Source organism: Asparagus officinalis, chromosome 8 (genome assembly GCF_001876935.1).
Source record: "Asparagus officinalis chromosome 8, Aspof.V1, whole genome shotgun sequence".
NCBI classification, from domain to species: domain Eukaryota; kingdom Viridiplantae; phylum Streptophyta; class Magnoliopsida; order Asparagales; family Asparagaceae; genus Asparagus; species Asparagus officinalis.
Window position 1 is genome coordinate 62,278,105 of NC_033801.1, and position 11,150 is coordinate 62,289,254.

Consider the following 11,150-nt stretch of genomic DNA (forward strand, 5'->3'; position numbering starts at 1 on the left):
ACCGCCATTTCTTGCCGTCGTTCCTCGCGCACCGCTCCGTGTCCGGCGGAAGATCGCCGGACTTCTTCTTCGCCATCCTGGTTCTTCCTGCGTCAGGTCTCAATTGCTTTGGTCTTCTTGAAAATTGGCGAGTGCCGCCAACGAGAAGTTTCTCAGCTTTTTTAGTTCGATGGGATGTGAAAGGGTTTTGGGAGAACAGGGGAGAGCGGATAGCGCAGAAAATTTGAAAAGTTTCCCTCCTTCCAAGGTTTCCCCCCAAAAACGGAGTGATCTTGAAAGCACCTCCATCTTTCTTTCTTTCTTTTTTTTCCTTTTTTTTTTTTTGAGAGGCCTCCATCTTTCTTTCTTTCTTTTTTTTCCTTTTTTTTTTTTTGAGAGGATGTTGAATAGTGAAAATGGAGGGGGGGTATGTCAGACTCATGGATGGAACCACGGATGAAAGCGACGGCTTGCTGATGTGTTTCTGTGGGTGTACTTCGTGGCTGTTTGTTTCTTTTTTTTAGGCGCTCTTTGGTTCCTGTTTTTTAGGTGGTAAAAGTGAGGAACGCCGTTAAAAATGTCAGCTTTTTGACAGTTTTTTCCCAAAATCACCTCTTTAAGAGGTGATTTTGGAGGAAAACTGCCAAAAAGCTGACATTTTTGACAGCTTTCTCCTTTTTTACCACCCAAAAAAACGTATCCAAACAGTCCCTACCTCCTTTGTGTTTTCTCCCGCGGATAAGGGGCTGTTTTTTTTTTTGAGAGGGAAATGTGGGGAAAGCCTGCCAAAAGTGCAGCTTTTGGTAGGCTTTCCACCCAAATCGCCTTTTTTAGAGGCGATTTGGGTGGAAAGCCTGCCAAAAGCTGTACTTTTGGCAGGCTTTCCCCACCCTTTTCCTTTAAAAAAAAAGGAAACAAACAGCCCCTTAGGGGCTGTTTGTTTGCGGTGTTTGTTTCAAATCCCAAAATTTATGGATATGGATTTCACCATAGAATTTGAAATCCATAAAATTTTTGGTGGGTTTTGGGATCTCTAAAATTTTGTTTGTTTCATCAATATTTTAGGATTTGGAATACTATAATTTATAATATTTTGTTTGTTTCATCAATATTTTGAGATTTGGAATACTGTAATTTGTAATTTATACGTATAATTTATTTTATGATATTTATGATATTTATTATATATTATTATGCAATATCACATACTATATTATATAATAGTACAAAATATATATTATAATATTATATAATATTTTAATAACATATATTATTATATAATATATATTACTATATATAATTATATATATATATATATAATAATATATAATGTACAGTAATTACTACAGCATGAACAGTGATTCTTGTATATATATACATATTATATTATAATATTATATATATAAATATATATTATATATAATATATATATATTATATATTTATATATAAATTATAATATAATATATATTATAATATATATAATATATGTAAAATGCCACAGTAATTTACTGTCCATCATTTACTACAGCATGAATTAGTGATTTCTTGCTATATAATATATATATTAATAATAAACTATATAATATATATTAATATATATAATATATATGTGATATATATTATAAATATTTTATATATATATATTATCATATATATATATACTATATATATAATATATATATATATATATATATATATTATATATATATATATATATAATCTATAGCTAATTTACTCCCCAGCATTTACTAGCAGCATGAACAGGTGATTCTTGGGTATAAATATACGTATTATATATAATATATATAATATTATATATTATTATATATAATATTATATATTATAATAATATATATTATTGTATATATTTATATATAATAAATATATATATAATATATATATATATAATATATGTAAAATGCTATAGTAATTATTTCAACCATATTACTATAGTATAATAGTGATTCTTGAATATAATATATTATATTATATATAATATATTTAAAAAAATATGTTTATATAATTATATATATAATATATATGTTATATATTATATAATATTTGTTATATATTATATAAATTATATATATATAATATTATATATATATATATATATATATATATATATATAATTAATATATATATATATATTATATATATGTATGTATTATATATATAATGTATTATATATATATATATATATTATGAATAAACTATATAATATATATATATATATAATATAATAGCATATATTAATCATAATATATATATATAATATATAATATGTATAATAATATATATATATATATTACTATATATATATTATATATTATATATAATATATACTATTATATATAGTATATTATATATAATATTATATAAATATATATATATATATAATGCTACAATAATTTACTGCAGCATTTACTACAGCATGAACAGTGATTCTTGGGTCCTCCTATGAGGAATAGATGTATTATATTAAATATTATATTATTATAATATTATATATAATATATTAATTTTATATTATATTAATTATTGTATAGCATGCTAATATAATATAATATAATATAATAGTTTTTTAATAATATATAGGTGCAATAACCAACCCAAATCCTCTCTCAAAAATAGGATTTCACAAATTCTAAAATATAATAGTTTTTTATAATTTGGGGATTCAATATCCCAAAATTGGTTTTGAAACAAACATTGTTTATGGAATTCTAAAACCCTCAAAACTTGTAATCCACCTTATATCCCAAAAAAAAGTTGAAACAAAAGGAAAGATTTCACAAATCTTAAAAATAAATTATTTTTTTATAATTTAGGGATTCAATATCCCAAAATTAATTTTGAAACAAACAAAGTTTATGGAATCCCAAAACTTAAAAAAACACTTTTTACATCCCAAAACTTGAAATCCACCCTATATCCCAAAAAAAAGTGAAACAAACACCTCCTAAAAAAAGAGGGAAATCAAAGAAAATGAAACATATTTATAAGAAAAATAGGTTTTCGGATTGTTTGGTTGGCTAAAAAAAGAAGGAAATCAAAGAAATGACGATGAGATGAGATGAGTTGTCACCTTATTATAGGATGATGTGAGTGATTTTTTAAGAAAATTTATTTTGATGTTGTTTGGTTGGCGGAAAAAATAAGAAAATGAATTATAAGAAACCTATTTCTTGTAATATGTTGTTTTCTTTTGTTTGGTTATTTCTTAAAAATAAGAAAATAAATGAGATGAGATGAGTTGTCATTATATTATTGGATGATGTGACCCACACTTAAGGAAATTGTTTTCCTACCTTTTTGGGAGGAAAACAAAGAAATGAAATGTTAATGAGATGAGATGAGTTATCACAATCTTATTGGATGATGTGAGTGATTTTTAAATATGAGATGAGATGAGTTGAGTGATGTTGTGGATGAAAATAATATTTTATTAGATGTGATGGATGTGATGGATGAGTTGTTGGATAAAAATAATATTTTATTAGATATGATGGATGAGTCGTTGGATAAAAATAATATTTTATTAGATGTTGTGGGTGAGTTTTAGGGATGGAAATGTGTGAAATTGTACTTTTTGAGATTTCTTGGTCTTCATTTCTATTTTTTGGTTTTTTAGGAAATAACCGAACAAGCCCTTATTATAATAAGGTTAAATTATCATATTGTTACGTTTAGCGATGTATTTTTGTTACGTTTAGCGATGTATTTAGAGCATCTCCAACAGCTTCCTCATTTTATTAGTATTCTCACTTTTAGAGAATTTTAGGCTTTTTTTTTGTCCAACAGATTCCCCATCTCATTCCCCAAAATAGGGATGGAGGAGGAAAAAAGGGAAGTCTTCCCCAAATCTGGAGCATTCTTCAAATATTTGGGGAAAGCTTAGTCATGAATGCAGCACGTTCTTCAAGACGGGATGGAGGAGAAAATAAATATAAAACAAAATCCATAATTATAAAAAAAACCATGGGGGCAGTTCCAATGCATAAGAGCATCCAAAAATAAGGATGTAGAATATTTTTATTATTGTAATAAATACAGGATTCTTCAAAATGGGGAATCTGTTGGAGTTAGAGCAAAAATAATTTGGAGAATATGACTTTTGCTTCCCCATTTTGGAGAAATTTTTGGGGAAACTGTTGGAGATGCTCTTATACTAAACGGCTGTTTGTTACATTTCCTAGAAATCCCAAGTTTGTAAGATTACTCATGGAAAATAGGTTGTTGCGTCTATTTTCACGTTTTCAAACTCATTTCATGACTTTTTGGGATGAAATTGGTTTCTTTAAATTTGGGACTCATGACATTATTATATTACTAGTGGATGGGTCCTACATGCACAACATCTCTTTTTTTCCTCTTTCAACCAAACACGAGGGGAAAAAATCAAACACTTTCACATTAGTGTGTCGTGTGTTTTAATTTTCTTTTAGGGCATGTTTGGTTATTTACTAAAATACCAAGAAATAGAAATGAAAACCAAGAAAACTAAAAAATTACAATTTCATCCATTTTCATTCCTAAAACTCACCCACAACATCTAATAAAATATTATTTTTATCCAACAATTCATCCATCACATCTAATAAAATATTATTTTCATCCAACAACTCATCCACCACATCTAATAAAATATTATTTTCATCCACAACATCACTCAACTCATCTCATCTCATCATTTCAAATCACTCACATCATCCAATAAGATGGTGACAACTCATCTCATCTCATTAACATTTTATTTCCACTCATTTCCTCCCAAAAAGCTAGAAAAACAATTTCCTTAAGTGTGGGTCACATCATCCAATAATATAATGACAACTTATCTCATCTCATCTATTTTTTTTATTTTTAAGAATGAACCAAACAAAAGAAAACAACCTATTACAAGAAATATGTTTCTTATAATTCATTTCCTTTTTTTTTCTCCAACCAAACAACATCAAAACAAATTTTCTTAAAAAATCACTCACATCATCCAATAATAAGTTAACAACTCATCTCATCTCATCTTCATTTCTTTGATTTCCTTCTTTTTTTAGCAAACCAAACACTCCCAAAACAATTCTTCTTAGAAATAGTTTTCCATTTCTTTGATTTCCCACTTTTTTTAGGCAAACAAACAGAATTCTTCTTAGAAATAGTTTTCCATTTCTTTGATTTCCCACTTTTTTTAGGCAAACAAACAGACCCTTATTAGTTTCTCAGTCAACCAAGCAGCCCCGAATAAGATCTATTTAGTAATACCGATGACAAAAAGTATATTTATTAGTCAGCCTCATTTTGCCATTAAGATCTATCCAATCAGTGGAGGTGAAACTTGAGTTCAAATGTTTAGATCTTTTGCATATACACTCCTCAAATCTCTCATATTTACATATTTACTCATAAATCTTAATTTTGCAATAATAAAACCTCTCTATCCTCATGTTAACTAATAACAAGAACAAATTAAAATTTACATCATCCCCCGAATCAATGCTCAATTTAGGGTCATTATAATTGGTTGTTTGTTCATTAAGAATATTTGATAACAAACATTTAAACTTGAGACTTTAGCTGAGCTTCTTTTGTTTGTTTTTGTTCATCTTCATCTTCTTCTTATTCTTTTTCTTGTTCACGCTATCTACCCACATCGTCATCTCTTCACCATAATTGTCAGCAAGGAGCTCATCATTACGGCAAATTGAACGTAACTCTTGAAGAGCAATTGGGTTCAAGAGAAGTGATGGGGGAATATGATAAAATGTGAGGGATGGGTTATGGTGAAGTAATGGAGAAAATAAGAGATTTGAGAATTGAGTTTTGTCGAGGGATGTTAGGAATCTCATTGGCAGTGAGGACAGAGAGTTTAAGGGGCTGTTTGGTTCGTTTCCATAAAATAAAGGAAATGGAATCCAAGGCAAATAACATTTTCCTAAAAAAAATTTGGATCATCCAGGAATCCATAACTTGTGTTTGTTATGGAGTTACAAAGTGAATATTAAGAAAGCATATCCAAAACCCATGATTGGTTCACCACCAAAGAAAAGGAAAACACCTCAAAAAAGCTTTCCATAAAAGCTGTTGTGTTTGGTTCAAAGCCCAAGAATAGGAAAGAGGCCAATTGACAGTGTTTACACATACCTGTGGTGAAGTTACCGCAGACTTATTAACATTTCATCACTCAAAGCCACTGCAACGGCTAGTTACGAAATTACTCAGTGACCGTTTTCAACAAACACAAGAGTAAACGACTAGTAAGGGATGCAACAGCTCAAGAATAAAGTTCACTTGGGGGACTATATAATGAGCCACCAACAGCTTAAAAAGTCAACAAATAACATCACTTGCATGCTGCAACATCTCAGCCAGGTAAGAAATTTCCAGTCTTCTTATTTTTTCCAGAATCGTAGCACCAAAGCCACTGCAGGTATTATGGAGCGGTAATGGGACAGCAAAGTAGAGGGTGCCCCATATGAAGAGAAGGAATCCCCAGCTATTGACTCAGCTACTATTGAATCCTCTCCTAGGGCATTAAAAGAAGAGTACGACTCACACAAAGCCGAAGAATCGAAGGTTGAAGGGAGAAATCTACGGAAGAAGAAGTTTTCATTCTTTTCTTCTTCGAAGCGATGGAGTAGCTATGATGAATCTAAGGCCTTCCCTTGATCCGCCTCAAGTGGAATCGCTTTCTAGTTGAGGGCATTCATTCTTGAGTGGGAATGTCCCCCTTCTCCCAGTTGTTCTGTGTTACTGCCAGGTTCTGGAAAAAGCTAGGTGCAAATGCAAACTTCCAACACCTATGAAGCTATGCGCAAAATGGAAAAAATAGAGGGAGACATTATTGGGGTTGCGCTAAGTTCCCAAATAAGGAATGCAACTTCTTTCAGTGGGCCGACAAAGCGAGCGAGTGCAGCAGAAATAGAAATCAACAATCACAAAGTGAGGACATTGATGAAGATAAAAGGGCAATGAAAATCAAAAAGCTGAAGAGGGAATTGAAAACTGCAGAGCATCAACTAATCATTTGGAAAATGATTATATTGTTCTTAGTTATAATCTGTGCACTCATCTGTAGCTTTGAAAATATGTCATGTAGTTGCAAAGTGTAATGTGCTATGAAATGAAGTTCACGCATTAGTTAACCAAACAGCTGAGAACTGCAACAACTCAGCTGGGAATTTTAGCTAAGCAAAGTTAACCAAACAGCTGAGAACTGAAGCAGATCAGAGTGAAGAAGAGCTGGAAATAGTAGCTGGAAACAGACTCAACAAATAACATGTTCACTTCCTCGTTGCCTATTGAAATAACAACTCAGCACAAACTTCAACTCTAAGAACTGAAGCAGGGAAAACAACTCTGCAAATCACAGCTAAGTAATACTGGAACAAATAAAAACAAAATCCAAACTAACTTATGTACATAGTTATAACTTGTTCCAAAAAATACTCTAAACCAACTGATAAATAGAGATGCAAAGCTGAAAACTGAGTGCAAAGGAAACACTCAGCAAACCTGTATGCATGGAGCAACTACAACAACTGAGCTGGGATTTTTAGCTAAGCAAAGTTAACCAAACAGCTGAGAACTGAAGCAAGAAAAAAACCCAGCACAGCAGAAACACAAGAGTTACAGCTTAAAAAGTCAAATAAATGGAAGATAGCAATGGCATACAAGGCTCAGATTACAGCTATATTGTCCGTATACGATGCCTCGCCTACATATTGTAATTGCATTGAGGATTGCCTACGCATAACAGTTGCCTCACCTAAAAATCACATTAGCAATCTAGATTGCAATCTCATCATGGTAAGCCTTATCCAGACCAATACAAGTACTCAGTATAGGCTGCATCAACAAATAAATTCAGCAATCCTCATTGCCTATTGAAATAACAACTCAGAACAAACTTCAACTCTGAGAACTGAAGCAGGGAAAATGAAATCTCTGCAAATCACAGCTAGGTAATACTGGAACAAATAAAAACAAAATCCAAACTAACTTATGTACATAGTTATAACTTGTTCCAAAAAATACTCTAAACCAGCTGATAAATAGAGATGCAAAGCTGAAAACTGAGTGCAAAGGAAACACTCAGCAAACCTGTATGCATGGAGCAACTACAACAACTGAGCTGGGATTTTTAGCTAAGCAAAGTTAACCAAACAGCTGAGAACTGAAGCAAGAAAAAAACCCAGCAAAGCAGAAAATTGAGGTACAGCTTAAAAAGTCAAATAAATGGAAGATAGCAATGGCATACAAGGCTCAGATTACAGCTATATTATCTGTATACGATGTCTCGCCTACATATTGTAATTGCATTGAGGATTGCCTACGCATAACAGTTGCCTCACCTAAAAATCACATTAGCAATCTAGATTGCAATCTCATCATGGTAAGCCTTATCCAGACCAATACAATTACTCAGTAAAGGCTGCATCAACAAATAAATTCAGCAATCCTCATTGCCTATTGAAATAACACAAAGTAACTTATGCGAATCAGTATAACCTGTACACAGATGAGGTAGCAGCTGCTTCAGACCTGGTAATACAATATATAAATTCAGTTCCTCATTGCCTTTTTATGTTATAAGCTTAGTAACTTATTGAAAATTATAACTCAACCAAAAATAACAGCTCAGACCTGGTAATACAATTCAACCAAAATAACATGAGCCAAGACAGGAGTAAGAAACATGATAGGTAGCAGCTGCTTCATGCACATGAAGTGAAGGTGTTGAGTCACGATATTACAAGATAGGTAGCATGTTCACTTGATTCAATTTAGTTATGGAGTATAGCACAAGCCAATACTATGTCAACTTGGGTTGGAAAAGGATAATGTAGCTTTGCAGTGAGGATTTTGAAACGATTCTTCAACAATCCAAAGGTTGATTCAATTTTAGACCGTAGCGATGAATGTCTTAGATTGAATAACTCTCTTCTGTTATTTATTGGCCTACCCCTGTGCTCATTTAAATGGTAACGTACACCACGATAAGGGGAGATGAAGCCAGGCATGGTGGTGTACCCCGCATCGCACAAATAATATTTGCCTACAATAATTTTAAACAACACATTATCGTAAATAATTAAATTCTTTGTAAATTACAATTGAATATACATTTTTTTTCATTAACGAGTAATTACCATCGTAGACTTTCAAGCCATGAGGTTGAGGTCTTGAAAGTGCATCTTGTAGTACTCTATAATCATTTGCAGACCCCTCCCAACCGGAGAGAACATATGAAAATAACTTATTTGGGGTGCAGGCGGCTAGAACATTTTGAGTCACACCTTTACGACCTCTAAAGCGGGCCACAATGCTAGCAGGAAGCATAGCGTCAATGTGGGTCCCGTCTATCATGCCAATGCAATCCTATATAATTTTACAAATTGACTATTAATCAATAGGATAACTATTTTACTTCTGTAGATCACTGTATGTTCATGAGTGTATTACCTTGAAATAAGGATAGTACAAAGGATTGCTAGCAATCTCTGGCGCTAATTCCATTGTTGCTTGCTTCAAGAACCGCCCCCGTATAGAACCAACTGCTTCTAGGCATTTGTTAAAATATCTGGAAATTGTTTCTCCCGATCTTATGAAATGTGATCTTACTATTCTAGTTTTTGTTTTATGTCCTAGAATATTAAGAAACATGAGCAACTGTTCTTCAACTTTTACATCACGTGAATCCTGTAGTAGGCCCGACCCTCTCATTATACTGACAAGATTTTCAAATGCATGAGGCCGCATTCTAATATAGTCTCTACAGCTGTGACTATAGCCAGAAAATACACGGCATATGTGGGCATCCCTAGACTCTATTTTCTATTTTTTCCCCTCCCCATGGTGATAGGTGACATATTTTCTTCTACAACGCATTCTCATTACACATGTCAACACAGTGACGATAGCAGACATAATAGCATTACTCGATATCCTCATTAACGCTTCGTCATCAAGATCTTCCATCTACAATGAGTGCAAAATTCATTCTTATACATAGAAAAATAATGGGATCGAATTTTTAATTCTAATACTTTCAGCGGATATTCAGTATAGTAAAATTATATAACTACACATAGTAAAATTATATATAGTAAAATTAAATCAACCACGAACTCATATTCTAAATAAATTTAAACTGTGCTAATATTTTGAGCTAGCCTTCATATACACGTAGGACATCAGCAAGCAAAGATAAACATCTAAATTATGTAAGTATAGAAAACTACAGTTTGACATTTCGAAAAATTCTGGGGAGTAAACTATGCAACAAATATACTCAGTTTTTCCTCACAATATTGGAACTCAGACTCTTCTATAATTGCCTACCTATATTAAGTAAATAGTGACAATTTATTAAAATCATATAAAATTAAAAAATTAGGGAACTGAAGGCTATACCTTATCGTCGGTGTGGAGTAGACCCTGATGATCAGAGAAGGAACTTGAACCACTTAACCCGCCGAACAAGACGGCAGATCTGAAGTTCAGATCAGGGTGGAGTTTCGATTACAAGTGAATCAGAGAAGATCACCTCCATCAACGAAGGCGACATGCACCATGAAAAGCCCCATCATCAGAAAATCGCAGACTTGTAAAACCCCAACATCAGAAAAATCATTTTGAAATCAAGGGCTACGTGCGGTCGAGGTGTCCCAGCAGGGATCTAATCAACCATTTTAGATCGATTTGTCGCCGATGGATGCCTCGGCTACCTGATTTTTCTCTTGAATCGGCGCGAAACGGAGGAGGGAAACGAAGGAGGAAAAGGTAGAAGAGAAGAGGCAACTGAAGACGAGGCGGTGAGGGTATCAACCACGGGTCAAGTTCTTCGAGTGAAGAGAAAAGGAAACGCTGAGCGTCACGTGGTGTGTCAGATTTCCAGCCCATTTCCTCTCAAAAAAAGTGGAAATGGGAGATCCTAAAAAAGCTACTGTTTGTCAGGTTTTTGGCAAACCTTTTCCTATTAAAAATGGGAAACAAACGCGATTTTTGGAATCCAAAAAAGCCTAAAATGTTGCTTTTTGTTCCATAACTGCAGTTTTCCAAAAAAAACCCCCAACCAAACAGCCCCTAAATGGATTTTTGGAGATGAGAGAGAGAGAGAGAGAGAGAGAGAGAGAGAGAGAAGGTTGTTGTTTATTTAAAAATAGGATT